The following is a 24619-nucleotide window of genomic DNA, read 5'->3' on the forward strand; positions in this document are numbered from 1 at the left end:
GGTAGAACTACTCATAAGGAGTAAAATTCAGGAGGTTAAAGTAGCAAACCGCTGGAATGGAAAGAGGAAGCCACGGAGCTGGTGGAATAAGGAAATCAGGGAAGCTATTGAACAACGACGGGCTGCTTCAAGGGAACACCGAATGGCAAAGAAAGCACAGGCTTCTCAGGAGGAAATCGACCAAAAATGGGAATCATATCGACAAAAGAAACTTCAGGTGCAGGCCCTCGTCCAAAGTAAAATAAGGTAGTCCACCGATCGATGGATGGTTGACATACACGATGCCTCTAGAGGCGGAGCAAGAAAATTCTGGAACCATATAAGCTGGCTAGGAAAGAAGAATCAAAGAAAGCAAGATCGGATTCAAGATAACGAGGGAAATTGTTTAAAGGGAGACAACGCAGTGAACTACATTACATCAGTTATAGCCGAGTCATTTAAGAACGACAATAGGGTAATCTCCGCAAATCAGGAAGCAACACGAGGTAGCAGAATACAAAACACCTTAGAACTGAACAATCTAAACTGGAAAAAAGGCAGAAAAAAATATTCCTAAAAACACATCTACAGGAATAGATGGAATTCCGATCAAGCTGATTAATGAACTCGGTCCAAAAAGTAAGGAAACGTTGTTAAAAGCTTTGGAAACAGTCATAGCGAATAAGCAAATTCCGGACAGCTGGCGGCAGAGTAAAATGAAATTGATTTATAAAAGGAAAGGAGAAAGGATGCACATAAAATCCTACAGGCCGATTACCATAACATCTGTAATGTACAGGTTAGCCAAGCAGGCGGTGAAATTAAAGGTGCAAGCATGGGTTGAAAGTAACAAGATACTCGGAGAACTTCAGAACGGCTTTAGAAATGGTAGGCGCTTAGATGATTGCCTGTTCGTGCTTACCCAATGCATCGAAATATCTAGAGTGAAAAATAGACCTTTGTATTTGGCCTTCCTGGACATAAACGGGGCGTACGACAACGTAAGCAGGGAACTCCTGTGGAACATATTAAAAGAAGAAGGTAGCGGTTATGAGATAATAGAGTTCCTACAGGAAATATACCGGGATAACAAAGTAGAAATTACGTGGGAAGGGATAAGAAGTACGGAGGATGTCAAAGTATGCAAAGGATTAAGACAAGGCTGTCCTCTATCACCGGTGCTGTTCATGCTTTATATGATAAACCTGGAACGGAGGATACAAGACAGTAACCTAGGTTTTAACCTGTCATACAGATTAGGTGGAAAGGCGGTAGAGAAGCGCCTCCCCGGTTTGATGTATGCAGACGATATTGTGCTGCTAGCTGAGAGTCTGGAAGAATTGCAAACTCTAGTTAAGTATTGCGGAGACGAAGGGGACGCTCTAGGCTTCAGTTTCAGCGCAGTTAAGTCGGGTCTGATGATTTTCAACGGCTCAACTGATCAGGGTCTTAAAATTCAAGGCCTTGAAATACCTAGAGTAGCAGAATATAAATATTTGGGGGTATGGGTAAACGAAGGATTGGCATACATTGGAAAGCATGAGCAATCACTTAAGGCCAAAGGGCGAAGGAATGCCGGGATAGTGAAACATAAGGCATTGTGGGGATACAATAGGTATGAGGTATTGAGGGGTATTTGGAAAGGAATTATGGTGCCCGGACTTACTTTCGGAAATGCGGTTTTGTGCCTAAAATCAGAGGTACAGTCGACATTAGAAACAAATCAGATATCCGTTGGACGATTAGCACTAGGTGCCCACGGCAAAACTACAAATGAGGCGGTACAGGGAGATATGGGCTGGGCATCTTTCGAAGTACGGGAAGCTCAGAGTAAAATATTATATGAGGAACGCCTGAGGAAATTGGACAGTAACAGATGGGCAGCTAAGATATTTAAATACCTGTACCTAAAGAGCGTTGACTCACAATGGAGGAAAAGAACTAGGAAACTAACTAGTAAGTATGCTAGTAAGAAGGACGGAGAAATAAAGAGCATTAAGCAACAGGTAAAAAACACAAGGTAAAAATTGGATAAATTCGATGGAAAAAAAACGGAGTGTGGAATTATACCGAAAGTGGAAAATGCAGATCAGGAGGGAAGATTTCTTTGATAACTTAAGAGGCAGTGCCCTACTTTTTGAAGCTAGATCAGGGTGCCTTAGAACGCGCAGCTACAAAAAGAAGTTTAACAATGGAGATGACGCATATGCTGTATATGGAAACTCGAGTGAAACAATTGACCATAATATACTCGAATGCAATGGTATCCATCCGGAAGTTGATGCAGGCGCAGTCACTGTTCCTGATGCTCTGGAGTTTAGAGATACCAGTGGCCGGGTGAATAAACGGGCGTTGGAAGCTCGCAAAAAACGACTGGAAGATTGATGGCTTAAAAGCAGAGAAGTGACATAATGTAAGTAATGTAGGAACAAAATTCAATAAATAGAATGATGGTTTAGTTAACCATTCTAAATCATTAATTAAGATATAGGGAGAAAAATGAGCATGATAGCTACTGCTACCATCCCGTTTCAAAGGGGACGCTCTTATATTCCATCCATCCATCCAAGGTTCGTATACAGACAACATATATACCCAAGCAAGTAGCAGGGGGGACAGCGGCCGATGTAGCTCAGTTCTTGTGCAGGTCCAGTTGTAACATTGCTACGTGATCTTGCATGGCATCGCAACATTCCAGTACGCTTCTCGCCACGTGAATGTTGGTGAATATAGTCCTGCCTTTAATTCCGCACGTCTGAGGAGGTCCTACAAGGGTTGTAATGACATTCTGCGATCTTCTGGCTAGGACCTTCATGTATACTTTATAGTCCACATTTGTTAAACTTATTGGGTGGTAGTTTTCGACACAGAGCAATCTAGCCGCGTCCTCGGTTTTTGGAATCAGTACTACATGGGACTTGCGGAAAGATGGTGGGACAAAGTCTTTCTCATAACATTCAGTTATCACCCGTTCTAAACACACAGCTATTTCTACCTTGAATAACTTATACAAGGCTGCTCCAAGCCCGTCAGGTCCAGGTGACTTATGAAGACCTAATTCATCTATGGCACTTTCAATTTCCGCGGCTGTTATTGGTTTTTCCAGCATTTTCTTGACGTCATCATCCAACCTGGGCATGAGTAGTAAAAAGCTCTTTGCAAAGCAATCAAGATCCTTTGGCTTCTGGCTAAGCAAGTCTCTGTAAAATTCGAAAAGGGCTCGTTCTACTAGTGCCTTTTCACTAGTAACTTCATTTTGGTAATAAATTTTGTTTATCTCTTTGTTCACCGCGTGCCACTTCTCATCACTGAGCACCCGCTTTGTTCACCGCGTGCCGCTTCTCATCACTGAGCACCCCCTTAATGGGCGTTTCCCCACACCACTAGCCTCTCGGCCCGCGCCCTTATCATCGCGCCGCGATACCTGTCTTCATCGATCACTTCCAGTTTGCTCTTTGTTTCTTTTATTTCTTTCTAAAATTTTCCCGGATCGATGCTTTCTACGCTTAGCATATAGTCTAGTTCGCCACGCAGATATTTTTCGCGTTCTCTTTCCTTAAACCGCAGGACACTTGCTCTGTTCATTGCTGCTACTTTAATGTCACACTTAAACAATTTCCAAGCTTGCACAAAGTCACACACGTTGCCCAGTAATAGGTTTGTAATACGTTCTTCTACTTGATTAACAAATGTTTCATCATCTAATAATTTATCATTAAGCTTCCACAGTTCCCAATTGAATTTGGTGGTTTTCTCCTTCCTACCAAATGTGACCATAACTAAAGAATAGTCACTAAAGCTAACGTGCTCACACTTGTAACTGAAACACATTGGGACAGTCGCAACAGGTACGTAAATGCGATCAAGTCTAGCATGCGAAGTACCTTGAAAGTGCGTATAATTCGCTTGGCCTTCAGGTATGAGCACATTGTCAACGTCCTCTAACTCATTCACATTAACTATTCTCAAAAGTAACTCTGCGCTAATGTCACGCACATGGTTTTTGGTTGACTTATCCTCTGGTCTGCATACACAATTGAAGTCACCAAGCAATAATATACGCCTCTCACAAGACAGGTACGATTCGACGTATTGAAAAAAACACTCACGTTCCGCACGCTTATTCGGAGCGTAAACACACACTGCTCTCCATGGAGTTTCGTCAAATAAGGAAATCACACACTACTAATCTACCCGTTCCACACGTCATCACAACTTCAACTTGGCTGATAGCCCTGCGGGTTAAAAAAATGCATCCGGCAGATTTTTGAACCGCATGGCTTACATATACGTTGTATCTGCTGCGAAAAACTTCGACCATTCGATTTGCTTGCTCTTTACTTTCAATTTTTGTTTCTTGTACTGCAAGTAAGTCGATATCATTATTTAGTAGTAGCCTATTTATCTGCTGTTGCCGTCTGCGCGCTGAGAGGCCCCTCACAATAAGCGTTGCGATGCGTAGGCAAGTTTGAAAAGGACGAGCCATTTTAAAGAAAGAAGACGCCGATCATTCTACTCACACTTATAAGGCAGAGCGACATAGTGTTACACCAAAAGTTTCGTGTCGTGAAGCGATGCCAGTTGCACTGTACAGCACAGGTCTCACACGGTCTTTAGTCCCGATCACCGACCGGGACATCACATCTGCTTTGCAAAACTCGCCCCCGCTAAGGCGGAGGCGTTGATGACGGAGTCTTCCGGTCTGGGGGATGTTTGGCCTCGGTTTGAAGCTCTGACGACGGACCAGGTTGGCCTTCGTCGGTGGCTTCCCGTTGTCGTTCGCATTCCTGCCGGCTTCACACTCATTGACGTCCTCATATGTGCCCGCTTTGCAGGCATGCCGGAAGCCGACGCCATGTCCACGTCTCGAGGTTCGCTCGTGGAAGCCTCCTGCAGACTTACTGGCGTGTTTGGGGCAGTAGGTCTGTCTCTCTTCGCCTCTCCCTCAGTAGTTGCGCCCGCAGCAATTGGCGTTCCTTCTACTGTTCTATCTGGAAGCTCCTCCGCCGCCGCGGCTTTTTCTAGGGGCGTTTCCTCACACTTGGTCTCTTCACTGCATTCCAGCGTCATTTCCACGGCATCAACTGCGTCCATCAAATGATCCGCCACATCACCTTTCCGTGCCGGACCCGCAACATTCGCGTATGTACTCACACACTGGGTATCCTCGTGTCCAAAGCGGCGACACAACCCGCAACGCGGAACACGGCACTCTTGGCGTATATGCCCAGTTCCGCTACACCGGAGGCACAGCGGGGCCCTGCCCGGGACGTAGACGAGAGCAACGTCCTCGGAAACGCGCAGCTGGTGCGGCAAATCCTCAACGGTGACGCCTGCGTGTAACATCAGCGTTACGGAGCGAGTCGTGGACGCCTTTTCAACGCAGCCATTCACCCGCCACTTGTCTCTGGTTAGTTCCGTTACTTTTCCGAAAGGAGACAGGGCCACTCGCACGTCTTCATTGCGGACGCCGTGTACGTTGTCAGATGGGAGGAGGTTTGGCTCCAGAAGGCGCCGCACCTCGAGGTCTCACATAACCTATCTGCCCATCATCATTCATACATCATCCCCGGTACCTCCCCTCCTCCCGGATGTCCGAGGGGAGGAGGATTTTGATTCGGCATGACGGCCGTACCCTGGCAAGGGGCAGTCGTGTGGTGACACGCACACAGCAGTCACCGAACACTATGCCAACTGTGTTTAAGGCCCCCCCTGTGACAGCAGGCCGAACACAAGTAGACCGGACCTTCTTTGGACCTCGGATGTCCTGAAGGACCACTGTAACCTTAAAGTGTTTCATATTAACACTGTTATGGTACGCCCAGAAACCTCGCAAATAATCGGTGGCCTGCTCCACGTGTCTATGAACTCTTTCTCGCTGAGGTGACGCTGCACACGGCTTAAGTGAAACCAGACCTCCCTGCGGACTCGTGCGAGCACCTCATGAAGGCCCGGAACACTGCGAGCAAACGCAGCGGCGCACCTGGCAGACCAGACTTGGTGCATGCACTCAACGAGCAAGAGCACAAACTGTTTCACAGCATGCCTGGGTTGAGGTACCTGACAGTTTGATATGGCACTCCTGAAATGCTAAACAAGGTAGCCACTCGTCGAAGGAGGGCTGCTGGGAGAAGACATTGTGTAAAGATGTGCACAATGTCTTCACGACAACCACAGAACGGGCAAACTGGATGCAAGCTCGCTCGTGTGAATGCCTTGCTGCGGATGGGGAGCTGTCCGTGTGCAAAGCGATACATGAACGTTGCTCTGCTTGCATCCAAAAACTTTGCCAGTATCAGATTCCAGCTTGGACGTATATTGGACAGATCTGTTAGAATAGTTTGAATATACCTACGGGGGAGCTTCGGCGTCAAACGATTGGCTATATCCTTTAACGGTACTGCCAGAATATCTATGTCGGCCTGGAGGCCTCTGAGTCGCTCCAAGCAGTTAGCTGCTTGTGCATAAAAGGGCGAAGGAGAGCCAGAACGGGGAACACAGTGGAAAAACGTGCTTTGCGAAAAAAAGACGAAGGCGGGTGCTCAGGAAGAACGAGGTCAAGCTTCGAGTCAGGGACATGTCTGAATTCAGGGCTGTCTGGGTCCATCTGACGTGTAGCACTCCGGTTACTATGCCCAGGTCGGGGCTGTTTCACCACAGGCCTCCCGATTTGATCTATCATTCCGTTCCACAGAAAACGGAAGAGGATTCTCTCAAGCTGCAGCTTGGTACGTGCCGGCAGAGGTGTTATGCAGGCAGCATACGTCAGGAACGAGAACAGAATTGACCGAACGACAGTAGCCCGCGCCGTGAAAGGGCACGCCAATGTCCCATATTCTCTAACTCTCTTCTCAAGCTTCCCTTTAGCAAGAGGCGAGTTGATCTCTGATAACCCGTCGGAACGGAAGGGGAATCCTAGTATACGAACTTCATCCCTCACAGGAAGGCCATGATAGGGGTTTGGACTGGACGGTGCTTGCCTGATATACAGGGTGGCACTCTTGGATGGATTTAAGTTACCGGCATTCTAGTAGAAATTAAGAAGAAATGGACATGGGCAGGACATGTAGTGCGAAGAGAGGATAACCGATGGTCGCTTAGGGTAACAAACTGGATTCCAAGGGAAGGAAAGCGTAGCAGGGGGCGGCAGAAAGTTAGGTGGGCGGATGAGATTAAGAAGTTCGCAGGGGTCAAGTGGATGCAGCTAGCACAGAACCGGGTTAAGTGGAGAAATATGGGAGAGGCCCTCGCCCTGCAGTGGGTATAATCAGACTGCTGCTGATGATGATGATGACTTTTGGATTTATTCAGCTAGCCCCACTAGCCCTGCAGTACCCTTCTATGATGTTCAGGACGGAGCACACAGATGTTTCGTTCGGAACGACGATAGTCAGGTCGTCTGCATAGGCAAACATGGGGGCAGACGGAGAGCCTGGCGGTAACGGGAACCTGCCTATCTGGGAGTTTTTTGCTAGTCTTTGGAGGAGAGGTTCGATTGCAAGCACATAGAGAGCAGGTGATAGGATCCCTGTCGAACTCCACTGCCTACATCGAAAGCCTGCGAAACCATACCTTGAACTGTTACCGCAGAGGTAGGCCTTGAGTACAAGACTCTCACCATACTCTGAAAATCAGAGTGGAGGCCAGCCTCCTCTAATATTCTGAACAAGTAGGCATGACTAATGATGTCGAATGGCTTTTCTTGGTCAAAAGAACAAATAATGCCTGTACATTACGCGCCTACGCCCAAAGAAAGAGGTCTCTAAGGGCGAAACCATGAAGCTGAGTGGAGCGGCCTGGAACGCAACAAGCCTGATACGGCCCTAATAGGTCGCTAAGGAACAATGTTAACCGTTTGGACAGGCATCTCGCGATGAGCTTGTAGTCACAGTTCAGGAGCGTGATGGGACGCCAGGCTCTCAGGTCAGTGCGTCTCGACTCGTCCTTACACAGGAGAGTTATCAGCCCCTCCCTTTGAGTATCTGACAAAGCTCCCTCACTAAGGAGCCTATTCACTAATGAGGTGAAAGGACCCCCCAGTTGCCCCCAAAATTTGACATAAAACTCAACGGGGAGGCCGTCCGTCCCTGGACTACGATTCCGATTGGAAGCCTTAATGGCTGCTAAAATTTCCTCTGCCTCTAAAGGACCACCTGGGACATCTACCATTTTTGACGGCCTCTCAAAAGGAAAAGAGGTCGTTGACGGAGGAGGAGCTGTGTACAAATTAACATAAAACTGCCTTGCCAATTTCAAAATGCCCTCAGGTGTTTTTTCAATGAAACCTGTATCGGGGTCAGTTACAGCTGAAAGGATGGATTCTGTGCGTGCTAAGTGGCGCCGGAGCAGATGCCTACTGCACCACGTCTCCCTTTCCCACTTTTCAGCGCGCAATGTGCCCTCAAACGATGCGCTGGAGGAGAGCGCGATATTCTTTTCGAAGTGACTGCAGTGCAGCGGTCACCCCCGGTCCCCCGGAGAGAGGCGCGGAAGCCAGGAGGATCGCATCAGAGACTATTTTAATCTCCTCGCGCTCCTCACGTGCCCTCCGCATTCCCCAGGACCGGCAGCAATCGCGTACACTAGCCTTCACGCCGTGTAACAACCAGTACAGTTTCAGACGAACAGTCGAGCGCGATTTGAAGGTTATCGCGCGAGCGTCGACCAGCCTAGCACTCCAGGCACCTGGCGGCCAGGTTCGGAACAGAAAAATCATTATTTCGCACTCTTCTCTCCCTCGTTTGCTGTTCCAAACAACAATATTCACCCCCGCGACAAACTCACCGCCCTTTCTATCTATTCTAAGCTTTCCATTTATTGCGATAAAGTGTCCAATTTCAGATACTAATACCAAAGAATACGTCGTGCGCACTACGATCCCTGCCTGTTCGCAGAATAAAAAAAAAAGAAAGAAACTGATAGCCCAACAGGGTGTGACGGCTGCTGAAGGAACAGCAAAAAGAGTAAGGGAAGCTGGCCTGATACCTCTCTCGCCTCGGCAGAGAATTCTGGGCCATGGCGCTGTTCATGTTCTCAGTCGACGCTCGCGCGATAACCTTCAAATCGCGCTCGACTGTACGGCCTGATTGCACGGGTCAATCACCACACACCGACGCTCCTTCACGTCGAATGCTGGAACCTGCAGCATCTTCTTTTTTCCTTCTTCATCTTTGAAGGTTACCGCCTACAGGTGGTTCATCTGATAAGCCCCAAGGGCGACAACTTCCGACAGCAATGACATATGTTCGAGTGCGTCTCGAAAATGTTCAACACGATAAGGCCTAGCTGAGGCATCCCCGTGCAAAAAAACAGTGTGTAAAACAGTCGAACCTGATGGCAGATGTGGCAGAACCATTTGGTAATTCTTGGCAGCGTTGCTCGTACTCCTGATACCGCGGCCCAACCGGGCCGCTGAATCCGCTCCTTGGGAGCCCATGATGCCAACGTCCCTCACGCTCGGTGGCCGGAAGCATGATATCTTGTATGCACTTTTGGAGCATGTAAATGTCGGGAGTGTAATCACAAATGGTGTTAAAAGGGTTTACAAAGACTGCGTTGCAAAATTAGTCATTAATAGTAAATTGAGTGAATGCATACCGGTGCTATATTCTGTTCGACAAGGGTGTCCATTGTCACCCCTTGTCTTCGCCTTATACTTGGAACCTTTCTGTTTAAGGCTTCTCTCCAGCCAAGCTATTACAGGGTACACATTTTTCAATGTTGCAGTTAAGGTCCTAGCCTACGCTGACGACATCGCAGTGTTTTGTGCGGACCAAGACAGCGTAAAGGAAGTTGCCAAAGAAGCTGTGGAGTACTGTAAGGCTACTGGTAGTGCAATTAACTGGACTAAATGTTTAGGTTTCTGGTATGGAGACTGGGAACACACACCGGAATACTTTTGTAATATCAGATGGGCGATAACACCGGGCAAATACCTTGGTGTGCCACTTGATCAGCACAAGAACACGAAATAGTACTGGGAGGAAGAAACGCCGAGTTAAAAATCAAACGAACAAGTGGGGAGGACATAACTTTTCTGTTTTCTAGAGCTGCTGTGTGTAACGTATTTTTGGTTGCCAAGATATTTTATGTTCTTGAAGCTCTATCGATGACAAGAGCGTCTGTACAGAAACTTCACCGTGTATTTGCAACGTTTATATGGGCATCCACATGGGAACGCACGAACCAGGGCAATCTATTTCACGCAGTTCAGAGTGTCGGCCTTGGGTTGACGGATCTATTTCTCAAGCAAATTGTGGCTAGATTTTCTTTTCTGCGTGAGCAAAGTGACACCTTTCTAAGGACTGTAATCCAAGTGAGATTACGTGAGTCACTGCCTGATTACGTCGTATCTGCTTTTTAAAAACCGGTGGCATTAAGCCCCTTTTTGCGGGAAGTTGTTTTATCTTTTCGTATCCTTAAGGCAAAGTTCTCAACTGAATATCTGTCAATTGGGCCGCGGAAGAAGTTGTATAAGGATCTGCGAGATGTGTTTTTGGCAGTGCCAGTATACCACGCTGTGTATAATGTAGGATCTGAGCGTGACGTTTTGAAAAGGGTAAAACGTATGCCTGTCAGAGCTGGTGCAAAATCATTCTTTTTTCAATTGCATTCCGGCACTCTTCCAGTCAAACCATGGCTGCAGAACAAAGGGCTCTTTCTTGCCTTGGTCTATTAACTGCATTATTTTCAGAAAACCCGAGACCATTGAACATATCTTCTTGGAGTGCCATGACTCAGTTTTCCTCTGGGATATCTTGAAGCGAACTTTAAAAAAGGAATTGCCAATAACGCCATTCGGTATCCGATATCTGCCATGCGCCGACCCTGAAGGAGTGCCGAATGACATGCTGATGCTATTATGTATGCAGAGCGTATGGAAAACGCGTATGGATGTCAGGCATGAGCGAACCGTTGTACACCCCGCTCGACACTACTCCATCGAGAGCGTGGTATGCCCAAGAGAAATTCTGCGTGCACAAGATAATTTTCCGGAGTGGCTACCTGTACTGGACCAGCTGGCTTCAGTAAAGCCTTTTTAAATCTAGCGCTTTAGGCAAAACGTGCCTAGTGCTTTTAGCATCCCTTTTGTTTTGCTTTGTTGTTGTGTTTATTACAAAAAAAATTGGTAATAAAGAAAAAAAGCCGATGTAGCTCAGTTGGAAGAGCACCGGACGCGATATTCGGAGGTCGTGGGTTCGGTTCCCACCATCGGCACGTTTTTTTTTCTTCTACTTTCTGTTTAATTATATTTCCCCTAAACAGATTACATTACTAGTTTCTGTGATTATCCAAGTAAACATTAAAAAAACATAAAGTACCATCCCCAACGCTTTCCTTGGCCTCGCCGACTGTTGGCTTCTTTCCTTCTAGTTCACTATAGTATTATATAACCTCCTTGGCTCCATGAATGGTGCCGCCATCTTCACTGTGCGTGAGGAATGCTGGGATGCGCGGCCGATGCGGCAAACAGAGCAGACGACGCGCCTAGTGTTCACTATAGGGCATGGAGGAAGGAAAACTTAGGAGAGACCCTTGCCATTCCCAATGCATTGGAGAAAGTGTGGCGGAAGTGACGTCAAAATTTAGGGTTAGCCAAGTCGGGCCATTAGCAACGGCGACGCTGTTGCTATGAAAACTCGGGCCACTAGCAACAGCGTTGTTAAGGGCACTAGGTAAGTGAGCGTCGCGGAAAAAAGAGAATGCGGAGGGTAAAGGAGGAGGAGAGACGTTGCAGCGTCCGGTCGCGGCGCGGCCGCGCCGGCTTCAAAAAAATGATGTCAGGGCCTCTCCTAAGGTCTTTCCTTCCTCCATGCTATAGGCTTCCAAAGCACCGTCGAGCGGCGCTGCTGCTCCTGACAGGGAGCGCCATCTCTGACAGAAAAATACAAACTGGGGATACACGCGGCGGCCCCACCGCGCACGTGCAGACGTCTCGCGCTGCTTTGTTGCGCGGGCACACACTGGACGCCGCCGGCTCAGCTCACTGCCTTCACGGCGTGCGCCGTGCGCTTTCTATCGCACAAGCACGCGCCTTGACGCGCCCCCGCAGGCGCACCGCGACATGCCGCCGGCATTCCGTCTTGATTGGGCAACCTGACGCGCCACACGTTAGCAACAACGTAGGAAGTGCATTTCGAGGTAAGTACGCTATGTAAATATATTGTCGTATATAATATGTTTAAAACTGCTAAAGGACCATCAGTACTGTGAAGTAAAGTGGCCCGCTCGTTGACCATCGTTTTGGCCTGTAGCATGCGATCTATATACGGATTTGTTTTTATTATTATTACGCCGTTACTAAAGGAAATCTTGCAGTAGAAGAATAAGTATGTAGTCCGAAGGAGATGTTTCTTTTAAGACAAGAGCGCTAGCAATCTCATAAGCACATGCGTGCTCCGTGCGCTGCACGTGACATAACCGGCTCGCTGGCTCGGAAGGCAGGGGAAATCGAAGCTTGTACTACATATCGTTTTATTTAGGTTCTTATTAAATGGTTGTGCTTCATTTATGATGAGATTTGGTTTGCCCTCACGAACCCTGTGACGCGAATGGAGTGCTCCGTGCGAGTAGTGTCAGTCGAACCATTGCTACGATCACTTTTGTACTGCACTTCCAACATATCTCTGTTATTATTAATAATAATAATAATTGGTTCAATCATTGGCCAATTTGCGAAAATCTGTGAAAGCGTCCAGCATGGCATGTTTTCCAACGCCGCCCCACCCCCGAAAAAAAAAGCCTCGTTCCTAGATATTTTCGTGGTCAATCTAAAAATGAAAAGACAGCTGTGGACACTTAGGGCACATTCACACATCAGTCTCGATCGCGGACGTCGCATCTATTAATTTGGTCGCTTTCATAGCACTCACAAAGCAGGGACAGCCTAGAAAATCAGCAAAACTAGACACGCGGGGAGCAAAGAGCAGGATAATATTCCATCCTCTTCACTTTTATGCATGGTGTTAAACCACTGTATTTTTTTGATGCCTCTCCATTCTCCAAGCCATCTTTGTCAACTTTCAACATTTCTCAGTTTACGAAGAATGGGGAAATTGGCTCTTTTCGTTTCCACAAAGAACGCGAGACTTCTCAGAACGCTGTCATGCGATTGGAAAACAGGTCTTGCGGACACGCTTCCAAAGGAATCTGCAAAGTTTCCCACGTGAGCCTCGTCTTTTGGTGCTTCGCCAACTATTGTGCCTTCCCATGACACAGTGCTACTTAGTACATCCATTTCGCATCAGCGGAAGCGTTTTTGTATCGCCAAGTAACCTCCACGCGCAACGCGATCGCCGCGGTGTACAGGAAGCTAGCGGAGCGTCTGCTCCGGCGAAGCCCCATCGTTTCACATTTCGCCACCACGCCAAGAATGCAGCGCTGCCGTCGCGCGGCGAAACTTGAGCGTCAGCCCGTGACGTCAGCGGAGATGCGGTGGCGCTGGCGACAGCAGTGACTTTCGTGGTGTAGGCAAAAGCGCGGGCCGTCTGCATTGGATGCGCGGCGATTGTTGTGTTTTCGGGCATAATTCCCAATATTTCTACGAGCTGTGGTGCGGTTGATTGCGCCACGAGGCACAAAAAGCAAAATGTTTAACATGTTTCTTGCGGTAGAATAAGATGAGAGCGAAGGGCAGCGGCATTGAGCGCGACAAGTAGACTCTTCGGTGACGGATTGCCTTCGCTGCTAACATATGTATGCGTTGCAGTTCTTCACCGAAACTAGATCAGTTCGTTTGCAACCCTTAATTATCATGATTGCTTTTCGGCGGCACGACGAATAGTGCAAGAACAAACGCCTGCAGCTCGTACCCATTTTGATATGCTATTAAGTGTAAGAAGTTCAGACGCGATATATTCCGTGTGCGTACGATCCCGTAGGGAAGCTGCACTGTGAGTTCTATTCACTTGCAGTGCTGCCCGTGCATATGTTCACACAGAAAGGACACAAACGCTGCTGTGAAGGTAATTGCAATTACTTTGAGCGCGGTCACTCCAGTATGATATTGCTGGCTATAACAGGCCCGGACCTGTAAAGTGTAGCTTTTCTCTGTTTGTACTTTCACACGAGTTTCAACCAGTCTCTTCATCACCGGTTCTATAGTAAACATTGTTATGATCCGGGCAGTTCCGCAGCATTATTTCTCATTTCTAAATTTTATTCTTGGAGGTCATTATAAGATCCTGACAAACGAATTAAATATCCACGTACAATCTAGCTCTGATCGAGCAGGATATTTAAGTATATATGGTACATGAAGTTCAATGTCCCAAAGAGGAATCGACTATGAGGGGTGCAAAATAAGCAGAATAAGATGATGCGCATTTGAATAAAAAATTTCCATGTATATTAAAAAAAGCTCAGCAGATCACGCAAATTTCGCTGCAAGCGATCGTGGAGAACGTTTCATCTGCACTCATGCGTCTCTCCTATAGAACAAAGAGAACAAAATGAGAGCTTTCGTACTGGCATTCATGTACATATTAACCTGTGAATGACCTTTCTACATCTGTAAGATGAGATAGACGTCAACGTCTTTTTTATCAGGCAAGCGAAAACAAGTTGGCAGTGCACTTTGCCAACATGTTAAAAAGACCTAAAAGATTGAGTTCTTCTTTTTAGATACGAAATTCTATGACTTAAGTTGCCGGTAAAGTGAGCTAGAAATTTGATTTCTAGATTACTATATATAGTTGCCGATAATATTGTTCTTTAGAGTGAGTGCTTGAAGAAACAGAAAGGCAGTCAATGATTCGTCATATGAAAAACACACTTCCAGTCATTCATATTGTCGTCCTCCTTGCATGCGCTAGGAATAGGCCTGGGAGTTGAACAGGGCTGACTATTAGTCTTTCTTATACATTGCGCTTTCTCGTTTTTATTTAACTTAATCACTCACGGCCGTCGCCTACGTACCGCAGCCGCGCGCTGTTGAGGCCACGGAGAAGGAAGCCAATGCAGCGCTCTTCGCCAAGTAATTCTAGCTGCAATCGGCTGATAATGTGCGGAAATACTCTCCAGGCATAAACCAAGCTATTTCTACGTATAAGCGGAGCTTACGTTTCAATATATTCGCACGCGCGAACTGGTTTCGAAAGCAGCGTCGCTTTGCGCAGTGTAGGCACGCCGCGCTTTTGCCTACACCCCATGTCGCTGCCGATCGCAGCGCCATCTTTGTTTACAAACATGACGCTTGTCTATAGACCAACACCGATCTGTGACGTAAGCACGATGCGGTGGCGCTTCTGTCGCTAGCGTGGTCCGACTGGGGGTGAAAAGTAGGGTTAACACCCATAGGAATACATGGAAGTGAAATATTTCAAAACAGTTTTCTCATTTCATAGGGCACATACGATGTCGTTATTTAGCACAGAGCAACCATGAACATCCTAAAACAGATCGTGAAAGTATGAAATCTCATTACCGAGGCGAAGTATTTTTAAAACACCGCGAAACGTATGGGGGTGCGAGTTGGGTGGGCGACCCGTAGAAATACATGTAGACACAACTTACCGCAAAATTGTGCTCCTTTCAGCAGCGTTGAACCCTTCTCATTTTTTGGTGAACGTCTTGTACGACGCCCCGATGTCATGTTGCATGACACACTACATTCTCTTGCAACTAATGCAAGTTTGACGACTTGCGGGACCGCTCACAGCACGATAAACTGACCGCGCACAGTTGCAGACGACCATGCACCACCCGCTGCCGCTAGCAGACGCTCCAGAGCTGGAGGTGCTGGAGGCGGCCGCGGTAGGTATCGCTAGCTGCGCTGTCGTCTGCCGCAATGCGCGAATCTCGTCCGGTCTATATTGTCGTATGGCGTTTGTCAACTGCTTTCTAAATGTAATTCTGTCTAGGAAGTATCACTGGAGCGAGAGTATTATCAAGCTTATTTACCCTACGCGGCAGCATATCAGACTGTAAGCAAAACTGCGCGATTCTCTACACCTTGCAGCTTGCCTTTTGGCGGCGTCTGGAAACACAGATTATTCGGGGAGTTTTTAAAGTAGACTGCCTCTGTAATGACGCACTATACTTTATCACACACTTCTTCAAAGTGCGGGTCAACGGCCGCCACTTCTGATGTTCTGCGAAATGAGAAAAATGTTCCGGTAAGTTGTGTTTACACGTATTTCTACGAGTTGCCCACCCAACTCACCCCCCCCCCCATGTTTCGCGGTGTTTTAAAAATACTTCGCCTCGGTCATAAGATTTCATACTTTCACGATCTGTTCTAGGATGTTCATGGTTGCTCTGTGTCGAATAACGACATCATAGATGCCCCACGAAAAGAGAAAACTGCTTTGATATCTTTCGGTTCCATGTATTCCTATGGGCGCTAACCCTACTTTTCACCCCCAGTCAGCTGCGGCCCCCTTTTGTTTGTAAACACGGTGTTGGTCTATAGGGCATACTACGCGCCTCATGGAGGAAGGAAACAAGCTTTCCTTCTTCCATGGACGCGCCTGTGGTTGTTGTTATGAACTTTATTTTTCCACCGGTGTAGGAGGCCCCCTACTTCCCGCCCCGGCACGCAGGCCGGGGCCTCCGCGACTAAAGACAGGCGAAGCGACAGTGTTTCTTCGCGGCTTCAGCCGTCAGGTGGATAGCTTGCTGTGGACGCGCCTGCTCCGCTCCTTGACGTCACGAGTTTTTGGTCCACGTGACATTTGACTGCTGTGTGCGTGGTTATATGCGGGGGGTAAAGCTGAGACGAAAAAGAAGTTCCCACATGGAGGAAGGAAAGAACTTAGGAGGAGGAGGAGGAGGAGGTAAACGTTATTTAAAGGCCCACTGTCCACCCTCCGGTCGAAAATATTTTCTTCCCCGGTGACTGTGACACTTCGCCCCTAGAACGCAAGGCCGCTAAATGTTTTTGAAAAGGGTAACTAATAACGCACTTACAGCCACCGCAATCACCCGATTCTGTCATGCTTCTCTCCTTCCGTTCCCTCCCAAAGATTTTTCACTCTCCTGCCCAAGGTCGTCTAGCCTCCGCAAGACAAATTCCCCCTCCTCCTCCGCGTTTGGCGGGAGGTGGGGCGTGGGGCGTGAAAAAACGGCCGAGGGAGCGCGCGCCGCTGGATTCAGTCTGGCCGTGGCGAGGGAAAAGCGCGCAGCGAGCGGTAGACACCCATCCTTCTCCCGTCAGTCAGCGAGACGAACTAATGAACGTCATTCGCGGTACGTACGTCATTACTGTGGCCCGTCGGGGCAGCGCAGGAAACGGGGAAGCTGGCTAGGAGAGCATGAGAGAGCTTTGAATTGTATTTTCGATACTTTGCGGCGCGCGTGTCACTGTAGCATTTTGCACAGACTATCTCCGGTACCTGATCGAAACACTGGGCTTCTTTGCTTAAAAGGGCCTTCCCTGGACAGTGGCCCTTTAAAGAAGAGGTCGTAGGCGCGGGGTGGGTTGACGTTCCCGTCCCCGTGGTGTAGAGTGCCTCGATGCGCGGAGAGCGGGCGCGCATCGAGGCACCCTACCGCGGTGGGCTCCTCTTCTAGGCCGGACGCCAGGTGGCCGACCGACGATGTCGTTCGGCGGCCTCTTCGGCCCGCTCCGTGACTCGGAGTTGAACCTCCGGGTCGGAGCTGAGCAGCGCGGCCTCCCACTGAGATTGGGTAGAGAGCTGCAGACTCTGTGAGGGCTTGTCTTGATTACATGAGTATAGGATGTGTGGTGTGTCTGCCTTTTGATGTCCACAGAGAGGACAGAAAGGGCTGAACTGCTCTGGGAACCATATGGAGTATATGTATGGATTAAAGAAAGTGTCTGTTTGAAGCTGCCGCCAGGTGACTTGCTGTGTTTTACTTAGAGATCGATGTGGTTCTGGGAAGATTTGTCTTTCTTTCTTGAAGTTGGTAGTAATTTCTTTGTAGGTTGTCATCCGCTCCCTGGCCGACCTGAGCTCAGGGCAGCGCACCTCCCGGTTAACTACGAATCCTCGGGCAAATTGGTGCGCTGCCTCGTTCCCAGGATGGTCCGAATGGGCAGGGACCCAGATCAATGTGATAAGGCGGGTATGGGAGATTTTTTGTAAGATTTTGATGGCTGCGGAGTGGGCCCTTCCTTTTGCAAAATTTCGAATTGCGGTTTTAGAGTCGCTAAGGATGTATTTGGCAGTGGTGGAGGTAATGGCTGAAGCTATGGCAGCCTCTTCGGCCTCCTCCGGAAATTTTGTTTTATTGATTGTTGCCGATGCGAGGGGAGAACCTCGATGATCGACAACTGCCAGGGAAAAGGCATCTCTGTCCGCATGTTCTGCCACGTCCACGTGCGCCGTGTCTTTCTGTACTGAAAATCTTTCGTGTAATTTTTGTGCCCTAGCCCTTCTTCTGTCCGTATCGTATTCTGGATGCATGTTTTTAGGCAGAGGACAGACTCGTAATTGCTCGCGCACGTGTCTTGGAATTGGCAAAGTGTGGGCCCGGGTCCCTTCATATTGTATTCCTGCTTTTTTTAGGATGAAACTTCCCGTTTCAGTGCTTGATAGTCGTTCGTATTGTGCGGTGAGGTGTGCTTCCATCATTTCCGCTAAGGTGTTATGAATTCCTAACTTTAGTAGTGTTTCATTTGGAGTATGACGAGGGAGGTTAAGCGCAATTTTATAGGACTGCCTAATTAGTGAATCCAGGTCGTCTCTTTCTCTAACTGTGAGGGTGACGTATGGTGTAGAGTAGATAACTCTGCTAAGAACGAAGGCTTCTACTAGTTTCCTGGTATCAGCTTCTTTAACTCCTCCACGCCTATTCGCGATTCGTCTGAGGAGGAGGGAAATTTGGTTGACGGTGTTTTTCAGTTTCTTAATTAGTGTGTCGTTTTTTTTTTGGTTTGACTGTATGAGCATTCCCAAGATTCTTAGTGTTTCCACTTCTTGGATGGCTGCACCTTCCGCGTAGATTTTGATCGCAGGCGCTTTATTCTTTCTTTGACGCTCTGGGTGTCGAATGAGTAATTCAGATTTCTGGGGGGAACACGCGAGTCCCGCGGCTTGCGCCTCCTCTACGACTACATCTACCGCTTGTTATAGCGTATCTTGTATCGTGCCAGTACTCCCCTTGGTGGTCCAAAGGGTGATATCGTCCTCGTACAGAGAGTGTTCTAGGACTGGGATTCTTGCGAGTTCGTATGCCATTTTGATTAGGGTTATCTTGAATAAAAAGGGGGAGAGGACCGATCATTGCGAAGTTCCTCTATCTCCTAAAGTGAAGGTGTCGGATTTGATAGTGCCAATTTGAATTTTAGCCGTCCTATCGGAGAGAAAGTCCATGTAGTTAAACGTTCTTGCGCCTACATTCAGCAGTGAAAGATATTCTAGGATTGCTTTGTGTTTAACGTTATCAAAGGCTTTGGTTAAATCTAGGGCTAGGATTGCCCTGGTACTCCTTTCTTGCTCATGAGATAGGACTTCGTTTGCTAGTCTTAGCGTCATATCCTGTGTTGATAAATGTGGTCTAAAGCCGACCATAGTGTTCGGATATAAATTCTCTTTTTGCATGTGGGACTGGAGTCTGTCTAGTATGACGTGCTCTATCAGTTTTCCTATGCAAGAAGTAAGCGAAATAGGTCTGAGGTTTTCGAGCGCGAGCTTTTTACCAGGATTTGGGATGAATTTAACGATGGAATGTTTCCAAGACGCTGGGAGTTTTCCCTCCCTCCAACACTCGTTCGCAAAGTCCACGAGGGCTGTGATAGAAGCGTCGTCTAGATTTCTGAGTGTCTTATTGTTAATGCCGTCCTCTCCTCGGGCGGATGTTGTACGTACCTTAAAGAGGGCTGATCTTATTTCCGCCATTGTTATGTCAGCATCCAGGATGGAGTTAGGCTCTCCTTTATAATCGGGCAGGGACTTCGTCTCACGGGTTGTGCAGAAGTATTTCTGCTGTAGCGTGTCTATAATATCTTGATCCGTGCTGGGTCCATGTTTAAAATTTTGGTGATTTCCTTTTGAGTGGTAGCTTTGTTGGATTCCGGATCAAGGAGATGCCGCAGAAGATTCCACGTCTCCCTCGTGCCTAAATTGCCATTCACATTTTCACAGATATGGTTCCACTGCTGTCTCGCTAGTTCTGCGGTGTGGTGTTGAATTTCTTTCGTGAGTGTGACGATCCTGTTTCTAAGCTTTTTGTTATATTTTTGCTTAAGCCATCTTTTTTCTAGGCTCTGCCTTGCCTCCCACATGTGCGTAAGTCGGCTGTCAACCGTATTTACGCCTAAGTCATGTACTAGTTCCTTAGTGGCCTTTTCCACATCCGATAGGAGGGTCTGTGTCCAGTGTTCTAAGTCTATGATTGGTTCGTTATTTTGGTCGCGGATAGTCCTAAGTTTGTCCCAGTCGGTGATTTTGTTTTTTCTGGGTTGAGGTTTGAGATTGGCAATGGTGATTTTAGACATTATGATATAATGGTCACTTCCCAGATTTTGTCTGGTGTTGCTCCAGCTTAAGTCTGAGAGATTTTTGCCCATCGTTAGGTCCGGGCACGTGTCCCTGGTCACGCTGTTGCCTATCCTAGTAGGTTGCATGGGGTCCGTGTATTGGGTGAGCCCTCTTTGCTGGATAAAATCCATTAGGGCCGTTCCTTTCCTGGATATGGTTGCGTGTCCCCATCGCACGTGTTGAGCGTTGAAGTCGCCCACAATTAGGGTTGGGTTTCGGCCTGCGATTTGGAGGGTTTTGAGTATAGCGGCTTTCGCTGGTCCAGCCGGTGCCCTGGGGTGGCTGTATGCGTTTAGTACGAACAGAGAAGAGGAGTTTCTTCTGCTAGGCAGAATTTCAATAAATATACAATCGAGCTCTACGCTTTCAATCTCGTGGTTAACCACGGTAAGATTTCTATGTACCAACTTAGTGGTTAAAGGCTGTTCTTTGATGTGGCAGAACCGCCCGGTACCCTGGCAATTTTAGTCGAAACATTCTGGGTTCTTGAATCGCTATAACGTCAGGTTTATCGGATTGCGATTGAACGTGTAACTGCAGATTTGTTGTTTTTTTTGCGCATAGACCTGCAGTTCCACTGCCAAATTGTTACGGTTTTAGGATTGGCCATTTTGCTGGGATAGATCGATTGGCGCCCCTTGAGCTGAAGGGGGAAGCCGGTGTAAAATTTCCTGTAAAACGGTGTCAATTACTCCGAACTTGTGATTTACATCATGTATGTGTTGTTCGAGTCTGTGTTAAATTATCAACTCTTTGGGTTAGACTATCGAGTTTCTGGCTGTGCTCCTCCACTTTTTGTTTGAGTTTTGGGACTCTATCCACCACTGAGGTGTTTCTTACGTCAGCTGCTACTGCTCGTTTTTTGCGAGGTGCTTCTTCCTTGCTAACTACGCGTACTGGGGTTTCGACTGAGGCGGTCACAGTAGTTTCCATTTCTGTGACTTCCGGCAATGGGAAAGGTTTCGCTGGTGGGTCCTTAGATATGGCGGGTGCTACTTTTAGTTTACTATTTTCCTCCTCCAAGTGTTTGATTCGATCCGTGAGAATTTGAATGTGGTCGAGTGCCTGATCTAGTTTAGACTGTAATGTATGCAGCTCCATCCCCTTCCCATGAGAAGCCACTCCTGCCCAACTCACCTGTTTTGGCCCGGGGCTCTGAGTCCGGCTGCTAGTGCTGGCGCCTCCTCCATTGCTGCTGCTTCCGTTGCGTCCGCCGCTGCTGCTCCGTCCGCTACGGCTGCTGCTGCGTCCGCTGTCCAAGGACGGGAAGGAGCTCGAGCGGTCCTTCCTTTCTGTAGATATTGGGTCGTCACATGTCCGTGATCCGGGACTTGATTGGTGCTCCGACATTTTCGTTTGGTGTCGTTGAAATCGCTTCTTGCAGCTGTTATCGCCTGTGCGGTGCCCTCCTCCGCAGATAATGCAGACCGGGTCGCAGACTTCTTCTTTCAGGTGTTGGTTGCCGCAGTACGGGCACCGTTGTTGCGGTGGCTCCGGACATACGCCTCTTCTGTGACCGACTCTTCTGCAGTTCGTGCACGCCTCTACTTTAGGAATGAAGGGGTAAACTGGGTACAGGACTCCGAAGTAGACGATGCTATCTGGGAGTTCGTCCGCGTCGAAGTGAAGCAGGAGGGACTTAGATTTTCTTCCCATGGTGCGTGCTTGAACGATGTCATGGTTTCTTTTTCGGAATTCGGTCATCATTTCTTGGTGCGTTTCGCCATCGTAAGCCCTATAGATAATGCCCTGCAGGGCCCTGCCCAGAGGGGCGATGTACGACGTCATAACAATGTCTTTGCATTCTATTTTGATTTGCTTGACTGCGACGTAGCGTAGTGCGTTTGCCTGCACCGGCGTCGATATGGGGATCACATTTTTTGCAGAGTTGGTTCTAGATTGGTCGTTTTCGGCCGCGGACGCGGTGACGCCGCTCGCTGTTGCGATCGCTTGTCTGATAGATTTCCCAGTGTAGCGCGTGATGTCTACGCCACCCGTTGGTCAGTAGATGATTTTATAGTCCTTCTCTGGGAGTCGGGGTAGCGGTTTCTTGGGATGTAGCGGAGGGGGAGGTTTCGCCTTCGGTTTCTCGGACTGCTCATTTTTCTTCTGAGATGTTAATGACTCAGCTTCGGGGTTCTTGGTACGGTCAGAAACAATTGTCTTCTAATCTGGTGTTTCGAATTCGGCTGGGGAAGCGTTCGTCCCAACTACGGCGTATTCCATGACTGCCGCCGTGGCGTTCGCGCCGCACTAGGCCTGGCGTTCGGGTAAGCAAGGGCGCCGGAGCGACGCTGGATTTAGACAGTCGGAGCTCGGTCTCCCGAGCTCCGATTTGAGTAAATATGGTCTTGAAAAGTGCCTTGTATACTTACGGTTCTTGTCCGTGTGTCGCAGTCGACGTATCCGGGTGTTGTCCCTTGTAGCAGGTGCTCGAAACGCGAAGCCCACACGAAGCACATGCGCCTCCGTTGGCCCCCTAGCGGAGTTCGGAAAGAACTTAGGAGAGGCCCTGACGTCATTTTTTGAAGCCGGAGCGGGCGCGCCGCGACCGGACGCTGCAACGTCTCTCCTCCTCCTTGACCCTCCGCATTCTCTTTCTCCGCGATGCTCACGTACCTACGGCTCTTAGCAACGCTCTTGCTAGTGGCCCGACTTGGCTAACCCTAAATTTTGACGTCACCTCCGCGACACTTTCTTCAATGCATTTAGCACGTTCGATAAACAGCACCGGGTTTGCCTCCAAAGCAGTAATGGTGCGCTGTGCACCGCGGTGGTGGTGCTCTGGGGAGGGTCAACATCGAACACAAATCGCACTCCCGATGGATGGATGGATGGATGGAATATAGGAGCGTCCCCTTTGAAACGGGATGGTAGCAGTAGCTATCATGCTCATTTTTCTCCATATATCTTAATTATTGATTTAGAATGGTTAACTAAACCATCATTCTATTTATTAAATTTTGCTCCTTCATTACTAACATTATGTCACTTCTCTGCTTTTAAGCCACCAATCTTCCAGCCGTTTTTTGCTAGTTTCCACCGCCGGTTTATTCACCCGGCCACAGTTATCTTTAAACCCCAGAGCTTCAGGAACAGAGATTGCGCCTGCATCAACTTCCGGATGGATACCATTGCATTCGAGTATAATATGGTCAATTGTTTCACTGGAGTTTCCACATACAGCACATGCGTCATCTCCATTGTTAAATTTCTTTTTGTAGCTGCGTGTTCTAAGGCACCCTGATCTAGCTTCAAAAACTAGGGCACTGCCTGTTGAGTTATCAAAGAATTCTTCCTTCCTGATCTGCATTTTCCACTGTGGGATTCGGGCTTGCTGCGGCTGCCCTTTGCGCGGCCGCCGCCCGCTTCCCAATTGTTCTCCCCGTTCCCTTTCTCCCGCCTGAGGCGGCGGAGAGAAGCTCGAGCGACTTGTCACTGTCGTTCGGGCCACAGCTCCGCCCTGGCGTCCCAGTGGCTGTTCCCATTGGCGCCTTTTGGCGGGAACACGGCACCGCTTCGACAGCCGCGCTCGCGCGACTGTCCGAGCGGAGCTCAGAGAGAGACCCCTCCGAGATATCGCAAGGTGCGTACGCAACTGTTCTTGTCTGCCGGCCTTTGTCCGCGCAGACCAGTGTGTACTCGAGTTCGTCTGCTCCGGGTCTCACCTGAGAGCGAAGCTCGAGCCTGTCGATCGTGATCCAACGATCCGCGACAGGCGTACCTTGCGGTGGTTTCCCACTTTCTCTCAAAGGAACCCTCTGGTCACTGCGAGAGAGAGATCACAGCACGCCCTTGCGTGCTTGCGGCGCGCACTCCGTGTCACTTCGTGCGCGCAGGGGAGCCTTGCTCCTCGCGCGCTCCCTTGACACGGTGACTGCGTATGTGTGTGTATGTGCGTTTGTAAATATGCGTAGGTGCGTTTGTAAATATGTGTATGTGTGTGCGTGTGTGTGTGTGTGTGTGTGCCGCTGGAGGATGGCGTTTCAATAAACGTCTCCTTTGTGAACTTGGAGGTTGGTGTCCTTGCAGCGAAGTGCTCTCCTCCCGGTGGAGGTTGAGTGCGCGCTGCAGTGTTTCAGTGCGCGCGCGGTGACGGCTGATCGGGGCTTCGGCTCGCGCGACGCTCGAACCCGCGGTGGTTGGTGGCCTATGTCCACGTAGAAACCACAACTGGCGCCCAACGTGAATTGTCC

General features: G+C 48.6%; 1 pseudogene; it reads right to left on the minus strand.

Annotated features, from left to right (window-relative positions):
• Positions 1-4617: 4617 nt before the first annotated feature.
• LOC146187503 (uncharacterized) lies at positions 4618-9415 on the minus strand (annotated as a pseudogene).
• Positions 9416-24619: the final 15204 nt, after the last annotated feature.

The sequence above is a fragment of the Amblyomma maculatum genome, chromosome 6 (assembly GCF_055883805.1).
Source record: "Amblyomma maculatum isolate TAMU_Amacu chromosome 6, ASM5588380v1, whole genome shotgun sequence".
Classification (NCBI taxonomy): Eukaryota; Metazoa; Arthropoda; class Arachnida; order Ixodida; family Ixodidae; genus Amblyomma; species Amblyomma maculatum.